At 41.5% G+C, this 11,477-nt stretch overlaps 1 long non-coding RNA gene across 1 annotated transcript in view; it reads right to left on the reverse strand.

Annotated features, from left to right (window-relative positions):
* Positions 1-11,477, reverse strand: part of LOC149982108 (uncharacterized) — a 127,043-nt gene that overhangs the window by 82,534 nt on the left and 33,032 nt on the right. The gene's annotated exons all lie outside the window — the stretch shown is intronic.

An 11,477-nucleotide genomic window follows, 5' to 3' on the forward strand; every position in this document is an offset into this window, starting at 1 on the left:
TATCAAACCTGGATCTCCCAGCCCGTAGGCCTGCTATGCACTGCTCCAATAAGGATGAAACCTTTAGAGGTTCATTTCAGTATATCTCTTACCTAAGAGAATATGTTTTCTGCATCTGCACTGTAAATCCTTATGGTAAATCTCTTAAGAGAGCATCTCCCCCTGCATCATAACTCATAAACCACAAAGGCTTCACCACTGCAGCCATTATGTACAGTAAATATGTGGTCTACAGTGTACCTGACCCAGTGGGCCATATGAACCCTCTACCAGCCTTCTATCTAGAAGGGAAACTTCTCTCTCTCATTCGGTTTGCAGATGTAAGGAATATTTGATGATATTGCCCTTCTAATTTAGGGATTAGGGCTCCACCACAAATGAGAGATCACCACAGTAACTTTAACATCATAGAATATAGATATCCCCGGTCCAGAAAACCACAGGGCAGGAGAGAAGGGAGGAGAATGACGCACATCGTCATATATATAGATGGAGCGATTCCACCTCTCCTTCCTCCAGAATGGAAAGAATGTCTTGATGGATCCTCCCCTGCCGAACGCATGCAGAGGAAGAAAACAAAAACAACTCACTCACTGTGACAACCTCATTAGAAAAATGTAGAATAGGAGATTTTGGTTTCATTTTATGTGCTAGTCAAAATACAAGTAGGCCTACTGTCAATTCATTTTGCACAACACAGGGTCCCAATATTAGACTATTCTAATGGGTTGGTACAGTTGGTTATTGTTCAAAATTAACATTAACATAAAATGAATTATTCATAAACCCATAGAGTAGTATTCATTCAACATCGCTGTCATCTGTGACATTGCTGTGTAAGAGTGGGTCATATAATGACATAATACAGAAAGCATCACAATAAACGTCCCAGAAGGTTGTGTTTTGAGCCGTGAAAACAATGACATATCCTCCTTCAATCTGCTAGTACTCAACTCTGACACAAGATGATTTGATCAAAAGGAAATTGGCATTTTCGTTCATTCATGATTACCACTAATGAGGTGGTGGCACAGGGCTTAGCAACAGAGGCAGTCCTGGGAGTCTGGCAGCACAGTTGTCTCTTAAAGGCAAGTGGCCCTCATCCCCCGATTCCCAAAGTGTTCTGTTTATTTTCATGTTTTGTTCCCGAACTTGGTGCAAGGCAAATGTATATCATTAGGGCCAGCTGGTGTTTTGGTAGGTTACTTGACAGTTATAACTGAGCAGGAGCAGAAGCACCAAATATGTCTATTGTTCACTCTCTGACTGCCTAATATGGTCAGATGCGATTGTGGTCTGAAAATGTTTTGGGATAAACTCGAACTCCTCCTCAAAAGAGACCAAAAGAATGCAAATATTTAATTTTTCTGACTCTCAAAACATTGGTCTACCACAGGTGCAAGTTTTCCATACCAATTAGCAAGTGCTCCACCCACAAATGTTCCATCAAAATATACTGGGTACACATAAAAAAGGCACATTAAAATGGGAGTGATTGTCTTTGATATTCAAAGCTTTAATTGAAACCAGGCCTCATGCGGAATTACAGAGCAACTGTTTTGACTGCTCCATGGTTTTCATCAGTGAAGAAGGGGAAACCTGACTGATATCCTGAGAGGAAAACTACATTTCCTCAGGAGGAAAACCAACCAACTGACAGACGACATAGCACGTCATTGTTTTGCATTAGCTTTATGGTCAATAGACATTCAGGGCTTTTATTTTTTTTCAATCTGTAATGAACACTGCAGGTCAAAGGATCACAAGCCTCTTCTCTCTCTCTCCCACTCCCTCTACCACATTTGCACAGTATCCTGCACCTCACTCACATATGGTAGGACTGGACTGGGTAAGCATCTGGTAATCTTTGTTTTAACTTCTCAATAGGCTCACCAGGCTACGGTCTAGTGTGTGTGTACTCAATCTTCTCCAGTTACAGAGTTGCTGGCTGCTCCTCTGAGGTTACGTGGACAAACCGTTTGGGATTGTGGAAGGGGTTTCCACAAAATAGGTGTTGTCCAAAAAATCCTTGCGGTTATGGAAATAAACCCACAGAAAGAGAAGTTGATGGAGAGACACGGATGGTAGAGAGAGAGAAAGACAGACAGACAGATAGAGAAAGACCTGCATGGTACATGAATAGTAAATCTTGGACATTTTCTGATTTATTGTAAAAATGCAGGCACTAGAGATGTGCCTGCTTACGGGTCTGGACAGAAGAGATCTAGTCATTGTTTGTGGGCATCTGTACGTTGTTGTTCGTATGTATAAGTTTGTATTTTGTAGAAAAAAATAAAAAATAAAATAAGAAATCTTATAATTTAAATGGAATCAATCTGTCTACCATGTGTTCTGCTTTCTCATTCACCCCACTGTGTCCTCTGTCACAATGTTTTAAAGCTTGAAAGATGTTCACAAATAAATGCAAAATTACACTAAAAGGAATATTCTAATCATCTGTGCTTCTAAGAAAACAGTGAACACCATGGAAAGAAACACTCAGGGAGAGTGGAATAAGGTCAAAACTTTACAAGAAGTGCATTTGTAAAAATCTGACAGACGAAAAAATGAGAGTGCCCACGGCCGGCCCACTCATTAAGCAGGTTTAGGTGGCCGCCTAGATTGACGAAGGCAGCATTTTCTGAGCTAAACTGACCAAGACGCACCTCCAACAACAACACATAAAACCTCACATAATTATGTACAAAAACAATGCCAATTTCTCTCAACCAGTGGCATATGGGCTTTTTAGGTGAGTGCTGATGCCGCCCTTAGATAAGCAGTGCCCACTTTGTCAGAGGTGCAAAATTTTTGCTTGTCCATTCCCAGCGCGCCTCTCCAGGGTGCTGTTGGAGAGACGTATCTCTGCAGTGCACCACCAACATTCAATCAAAAAAATTATCTAATGTAAATCATGTAGCAGATATAGGAAATGGAATAAAGAGTAAGTGGTGTTTTCTATAGCCTACAGACTGTTACGCTATGACAGTGTAATTATACTATGACAGTGTAATGATCATGCAGGTTTCTCCGATCAAATAGCTTAACTCAAATAGCCTAACCTAAATGGTGCTCAATCAAATAAAACATGTGCTGTCATTTTAACAAACAACATATCCTAAAAAAAGGACAGGTCAAAGTAAAATGGACAATATGGAAGGGACAATCACAACTGTTGTCCCGGAGTTTCACCTCATTGTCATGATCAGTTGTTTAAATTTTGTATCCATACATTGTTGGCACGCTGATCAAAGTGAAAAACAAAATTGTTCTGCATTTCCCGCTGTGTAAACAGGTTCCGGCGCCGACAGAGATGGCCGCCTCTCTTCGCATTCCTAGGAAACTATGCAGTACATTGGTTTTTATGTGTTATTTCTTACATTGTTACCCCGGGAAATCTTAGGTTTTATTACATACAGTTCGGAAGAACTATTGGATATAAGAGCAACTTCAACTCACCAAACATTACGACCAGATATACGACTTTCCCGAAGCGGATCCTCTGTTTGGTCCACCACCCAGGACAATGGATCGGATGCCAGCCGGCAACCCAATACAACGGTGCCGCAGAAGGGGCAGACGGAGCGTCAGAATTCTCTTCGATCATAATCACAGTCGTGCATATCCCCCCCAAGCAGACACATCGACAGCCCTGAAATAACTTCATTTGACTCTATGTAAACTGGAAACCACATATCCTGAGGCTGCATTTATTGTAGCTGTGGATTTTAACAAGGCTAATCTGAAAACAAGGCTCCCTAAATTTTATCAGCATATCGAATGCACAACCCAGGCTGGCAAAACCCTGGATCATTGTTATTCTAACTTCCGCGACGCATATAAAGCCATCCCCCGCCCATCTTTTGGAAAATCTGACCACGACTCCATTTTGTTGATCCCAGCCTATAGAAAGAAACTATGCTGGTCCAACCAATCTGATTCCATGCTTCAAGATTGCTTCGATCACGTGGACTGGGATATGTTCCGGATGGCGTCGAACAACAACATTGATGTATACGCTGATTCGGTGAGCGGGTTTATTATCAAGTGCATCGGTGATGCTGTATCCACGGCGACTATTAAAATCTTCCCCAACCAGAAACCGTGGATTGATGGTAGCATTCGCACAAAACTGAAAGAGCAAACCATTGCTTTTAATCAGGGCAAGGCGACCAGAAACATGACAGAATACAAACAGTGTAGCTATTACCTCCGCAAGGCAATCAAACAAGCTAACCATCAGTTTAGAGACAAAGGAGTGTCACAATTCAACGGCTCAGACACGAGAGGTATGTGGCAGGGTCTACAGTCAATCACAGACTACAAAAGGAAAACCAGCCCCGTCGCGGACCACGATGTCTGCTCCCAGACAAACTAAACAGCTTCTTTGCTCGCCACTGACATGGCCCGCTACCAAAACCTGTGGGGTCTCCTTGCATCCAAAGAACACCATACCTACTGTGAAGCATGGGGGTGGAAACATCATGCTTTGGGGCTGTTTTTCTGCAAAGGGACCAGGACGACTGATCCGTGTAAAGGACAGAATGAATGGGGCCATGTATCGTGAGATTTTGAGTGAAAACCTCATTCCATCAGCAAGGGCATTGAAGATGAAACGTGGCTGGGGCAACGAAGGAGTGGATTCGTAAGAAGCATTTCAAGGTCCTGGAGTGGCCTAGCCAGTCTCCAGATCTCAACCCCATAGAAAATCTTTGGAGGGAGTTGAAAGTCCGTGTTGCCCAGCAACAGCCCCAAAACATCACTGCTCTAAGGGAAATCTGCATGGAGGAATGGGCCAAAATACCAGCAACAGTGTGTGAAAACCTTGTGAAGACTTACAGAAAACGTTTGACCTCTGTCATTGCCAACAAAGGGTATATAACAAAGTATTGAGATAAACTTTTGTTATTGACCAAATACTTATGTTCCACCATAATTTGCAAATAAATTCATTAAAAATCCTACAATGTGATTTTCTGGATTTTTTCCTCTCATTTTGTCTGTCATAGTTGAAGTGTACCTATGATGAAAATGACAGGCCTCTCATCTTTTTAAGTGGGAGAACTTGCACAATTGGTGGCTGACTAAATACTTTTTGCCCCACTGTAGTTTGCAGTAAAAATCATGAAAAAGTAAAATTTATCTTATTTGGGTCATATGTGACCTTATCCTCTGCTGTTCGAATGGTCATGATTGTACGCTCGGACTACTCTTGTTTTAATTGGTAAGCAAGCAATCTACTAGGCCTATTGCTACAGTGCCTTGCGAAAGTATTCGGCCCCCTTGAACTTTGCGACCTTTTACCACATTTCAGGCTTCAAACATAAAGATATAAAACTGTATTTTTTTGTGAAGAATCAACAACAAGTGGGACACAATTATGAAGTGGAAGGACATTTATTGGATATTTCAAACTTTTTTAACAAATCAAATACTGAAAAATTGGGCGTGCAAAATTATTCAGCCCCTTTACTTTCAGTGCAGCACACTCTCTCCAGAAGTTCAGTGAGGATCTCTGAATGATCCAATGTTGACCTAAATGACTAATGATGATAAATACAATCCACCTGTGTGTAATCAAGTCTCCGTATAAATGCACCTGCACTGTGATAGTCTCAGAGGTCCGTTAAAAGCGCAGAGATCATCATGAAGAACAAGGAACACACCAGGCAGGTCCGAGATACTGTTGTGAAGAAGTTTAAAGCCAGATTTGGATACACCATCCCCACTGTCAAACATTGTGGTGGCAGCATCATGGTTTGGGCCTGCTTTTCTTTAGCAGGGACAGGGAAGATGGTTAAAATTGATGGGAAGATGGATGGAGCCAAATACAGGACCATTCTGGAAGAAAACCTGATGGAGTCTGCAAAAGACCTGAGACTGGGACGGAGATTTGTCTTCCAACAAGACAATGATCCAAAACATAAAGCAAAATCTACAATGGAATGGTTAAAAAATAAACATATCCAGGTGTTAGAATGGCCGAGTCAAAGTCCAGACCTGAATCCAATCGAGAATCTGTGGAAAGAACTGAAAACTGCTGTTCACAAATGCTCTCCATCCAACCTCACTGAGCTCGAGCTGTTTTGCAAGGAGGAATGTGAAAAAAATTCAGTCTCTCGATGTGCAATACTGATAGAGACATACCCCAAGCGACTTACAGCTGTAATCGCAGCAAAAGGTGGCGCTACAAAGTATTAACTTAAGGGGGCTGAATAATTTTGCACGCCCAATTTTTCAGTTTTGATTTGTTAAACAAGTTAGAAATATCCAATAAATGTCGTTCCACTTCATGATTGTGTCCCACTTGTTGTTGATTCTTCACAAAAAAATACAGTTTTATATCTTTATGTTTGAAGCCTGAAATGTGGCAAAAGGTCGCAAAGTTCAAGGGGGCCGAATACTTTCGCAAGGCACTGTATACTCATGGTATTTCTTTTTAGTAAAGAAAACATATTTTTTTACCTCCCGAGTATAGTCCAAGTTCAGTTTGGCTTTGGCTGCTTTAAGTTGACTCCAGGAGGTGCTGTCTGGGGATTGTTCATGTACTTTTTCACAGCATTCCAGCTCCCTCTCAAGATCTAGCCTGTGTGCTTCCAGTGCTTTTTTCTTAGAGGAAGCATATGCAATTAGATGACCTCTTAGTGTGGCTTTGGCAGCATCCAGCATTGTGGCCGGAGAAACAGGAAAGTCTATGTTGTCTTGTGTGTAGTTGTCTATCCATGTAGTAACCAATGTATGGAATGCTTCGTTTGATAACATGAAGGTGTTGAATTTCCAGCTCGTTGACCTCGGGATGATTTTGCAGAGGTCAAAGCGGCGGTGGAAAAGGCATGATCTAAAAGTGCTATGGGTCCGATTGTACACGTGGCTGAATTTATGAAAATCTTTGGGGACAAAATGTAATCTATACGGGAGTAGGTATTATGGACATTAGAGTAGTATGTATAGTCCATACATGAGCTATTAGTCTCTCTCCAGGCATCTATCAGTCCCATCTCTTTAGTAAGACTTCAACATCTTGCTGATCTAGGGTTTGTGGTGGGGACTTGAGATGATTTGTCCAGGGTTGGGTTGAGGGGTACAATTAAAATCTCCGGCAAGCACTCCAAAAGGAAACACAATGCTCATTGAACAGGGTTATACTTTTTTTGACATGAAAGCAGGAGTATCTGTGTTTGGGGCGTATATGTTTAAGATAGTAATTGGTTGCCCATACAGTGACCCAGTTATCAGAATAAATGTTCCCTCCGGATCAGATATGTTTTTGTCAATTATGAATGGAACATGCTTATGGATAAGTACGGCTGTGCCTCTTCTGTTAGATTTGAAAGACGAGAAATACACCTGTCCCAACCAAGCTCTGCGGAGATGAGCATGTCCGGCATCACAGAGGTGTGTCTCTTGTAATAGCGCAATGTCTGCTTTGTCCTTTTTTAGAGCACATAGTATATTTTTATGTTTTATTGCATGACCTGGACCATGGCAGTTCCATGTCCGTAGATTAAAGGTACTAGTCAACGTCATCGAATAGGAATCAAACTCTAGTGCAAGTCATCTCTGGGTTTAGGTGGATGTAAGGGTGCGTGCTGGTGGGAGGGAAGTCAGGCGCAAGAGATAGAACTTGGTATAAAACGGAGCAGTTCAATAAGTGCTCAAAAACTCAGAAAACCAAAATATACAAAATAATACAAGTGGGTACAAAACCCGTCGCACACCAGAACATATCTTGCACATTGCTTACAAACAAACAATCACCGATAAGGACAATGAGGGGGAACAGAGGATTAAATACACAACATGTAACGAATGGGATTGGAACCAGGTGTGATACAAGACAAGACAAAACCAAAAGGAAAATGAAAAGCGCCAAACGCCGCCCGAACAAGGAGAGGGATCAACTTCGGCGGAAGTCGTGACAGTGGATAATAGTTACAGCTGCGATCACATAAAATAAAAATAAATGGTGTACATAAAAGAATCTCTGAACATCCCAGCCGAGTTCCCAAACAACTCGAAATAACCCAGTGGATTTATTTAACCCCACGCTCAGTCTCAATTCTGTGTTCCGAATAAAAACGTGAACAGTTAGCAATGCACAACATCCCCCCTGAAGAAATGCCTCATCCTCTCCGCCAGTAAGTGACAACGTAGCCCTCGTGCAGACTGCAGTAAAAAAGAGGCAGAAAATAAAATCAATAGCCCAGCCTACAAATACCTCCCCCAAAGGACTTAGGGCTAATCGTTTGGACCAATTAAAACTAAAATGTTGTGGCAAATCCTATGTGAAAATGATAACTACAAATAATTATGATGCCATCTATTTAGTGATGTGCACCAGTCCCTCCTGCAGCAAAGCACCTCCACAACATGAAGCTGCCACTCCCGTGCTTCACGGTTGGGATGGTGTTCTTCGGCTTCCAAGCCACCCCCTTTTTCCTCCAAACATAACGATGGTCAATATGGCCAAACTGTTCTATTTTTGTTTCATCAGACCAGAGGACATTTCTCCAAAAAGTACAAACTTTGTCCCCATGTGCAGTTGCAAACCATAGTCTGGCATTTTTATGGCGGTTTTGGAGTAGTGTTTTTTTTTTTTTTCCTTGCTGAGTGGCCTTTCAGGTTATGTTGATATAGGACTCGTTTTACTGTGGATATAGATCATTTGTACCTGTTTCCTCCAGCATCTTTACAAGGTCCTCTGTTGTTGTTCTGGGATTTATTTGCACCTTTCACACCAAAGTACATTCATCTCTAGGAGACAGAACGATATAGCACTCGTTTTACTGTTGATATAGATACTTTTGTACCCGTTTCTTCCAGTATCTTCACAATTTTCTGTCATTTTTCAAGCTGTTGAAAGGCACAGTCAACTTAGTGTATGTAAACTTCTGACCCACTGATACAGTGAATTATAAGTGAAATCAGTCTGTAAACAATTGTTGGAAAAATTACTTGTGTCATGCACAAAGTAAATGTCCTAACGGACTTGCCAAAACTATAGTTTGTTAACAAGAAATGTGTGGAGTGATTGAAAAACAAGTTTTAATGACTCCAAACTAAGTGTATGTAAACTTCCGACTTCAAATGTAAATCAGACAGTGTCACCAGAAAAGCACTCCTACACTATCACACCTCCTCCTCCATGCTTCATGGTGGGAACCACACATGCGGAGATCATCCGTTCACCTACTCTACACGAGCAATAGACAGACCGGTGGTTGGAATAAAAAATCGACAATTTGGACTCATCAGAACAAAGGACAGATTTCCACCGGACTAATGTCCATTGCTCGTGTTTCTTGGCCCAAGCAAGTCTCTTCTTCTTATTGGTGTCGTTTAGTAGTGTTTTTTTGCAGCAATTTGACCATGAAGGCCTGATTCACGCAGTCTCCTCTGAACAGTTGATGTAGAGATGTGTCTGTTACTTGAATGCTTGTGAAGCATTTATTTGGGCTGCAATATGAGGTGCAGTTAACTCTAACTCATTCTCTGCAGCACAGGTAACTCTGGGTCTTCCTTTCCTGTAGCAGTCCTCATGAGAGCCAGATTCATCATAGTGCTTGATGGTTTTTGCGAATGTGACTTTCAAAGTTCTTGAAATTGTCCGGATTGAACGACCTTCATGTCTTAAAGTCATGATGGACTGTTGTTTCTCCTTGCTTATTTGAGCTGTTCTTGCCATAATATGGACTTGGTATTTTACCAAATAGGGCTATCTTCTGTATACCCCCCATATCTTGTCACAACACAACTGATTGACTCAAGCGCATTAAGAAGGAAATTAAATTCCACAAAGTAGGTGACTACCTCATGAAGCTGGTTGAGAGAATGCCAAGAGTGTGCAAAGCTGTCATCAAGGCAAAGGGTGGCTACTTTGAAGAATCTCTAATATAACATATATTTTGATTGGTTTAACACGTGGTTACTACGTGATTCCAGGCCAGCATCCGGGAGTCGCCTCTTCACTGTTGATGTTGAGACTGGTGTTTTGCGGGTACTTTTTAATGAAGCTGCCAGTTGAGGACTTGTGACACGTCTGTTTCTCAAACTAGACACTCTAATATACTTGTCCTATTGCTCAGTTGTGCACCGGGGCCTCCCAATCTTTCTATTCTGGTTAGAGACAGTTTGCGTTGTTCTGTGAAGGGAGTGGTACACAGCGTTGTACGAGATCTTCAGTTTCTTGGCAATTTCTCGTATGGAATAGCCTTCATTTCTCAGAACAGGAATAGACTGACGAGTTTCAGAAGAAAGTGATTTGTTTCTGGCCATTTTGAGCCTGTAATCGAACCCACAATTGCTGATGCTCCAGATACTCAACTAGTCTGAAGACAGACAGTTTTATTGCTTCTTTAATTAGCACAACAGTTTTCAGCTGTGCTAACATAATTGCAAAAGGGTTTTCTAATGATCAATTAGGCTTTTAAAATGATAAACTTGGATTAGCTAACACAACGTGTCATTGGAACACAGAAGTGATGGTTGCTGCTAATGGGCCTCTGTACGCCTATGTACATATTCCCTAAACAATTTGCCGTTTCCAGCTACAATGGTCATTTACAACATTAACAATGTCTACACTGTATTTCTGATTATTTTATGTTATTTTAATGGACAAAAAAAATGTTTTTCTTTAAAAAATAAGGACTTTCTAAGTGACCCCAAACTTTTGAACGGTAGTGTTATTATATTATTTTTGTTGATACTTTAGCTGTGCTTAATTGAGTTTGCCTGGTACAATGGAATCAATGGAATAGTCTCATGCGTGCAAAATCCTCCCCATCAGGCGCTCCAGGCAGATTCGATCAAACACTGGGAGTGTTTGAATGAAAACTAATACAATTTGAACATCAGCCTACGTCACAGTCTCTCTGACCTGACCTTCTTGGTCCACACCCTCATTAAAGGCGCAACCCTTTAATCTGGCACAGCTTTACTTTGTCAAACATGCTCCTGCAGTCCCTGCATTCATTCTGTTGTGCACAACCTGTAACTGATTTTGTTCGTATCTTTATGTATCATTTGCATTTGGAAATGTTTAAGTGCATCTGGACAATGATTTCACAGGTCGGTTGTACTGTCAGGGCTCTGCTTACCATGCTGGCCAGTAGCCAAACAGAGCAGAGCACAGCGGATGACTGAGCTCCCTTTTCCCAAGTCCCATCCAGACGCTGCGTGCCCCGTCATTCAATTGAAATGGAAACCCCACATTCAGCTGTGTTTGTTGTGTTTGTTATGGTTGTGCCATTGGCCCTCTCGGTGAACACACAACATTGTCACAACGTAGCTATAACAGCGGGGCAATATTTCAACAACAATCAGTTTGGTCAGCTGCAATTACATCATTAGGCGGTCAAACAAGTTAGAACCAGCAGGCATAATAATTTGGATTATTTATTTGGGTAGGTGTTCTTAGGCAAAGGCAACACACCATTTTGCAACTATTATTTCCTTATGCACCTGGACTTCTAATA

This window comes from Oncorhynchus mykiss, chromosome 8 (genome assembly GCF_057628025.1).
Source record: "Oncorhynchus mykiss isolate SJ-2025 chromosome 8, ASM5762802v1, whole genome shotgun sequence".
Lineage (NCBI taxonomy): Eukaryota > Metazoa > Chordata > Actinopteri > Salmoniformes > Salmonidae > Oncorhynchus > Oncorhynchus mykiss.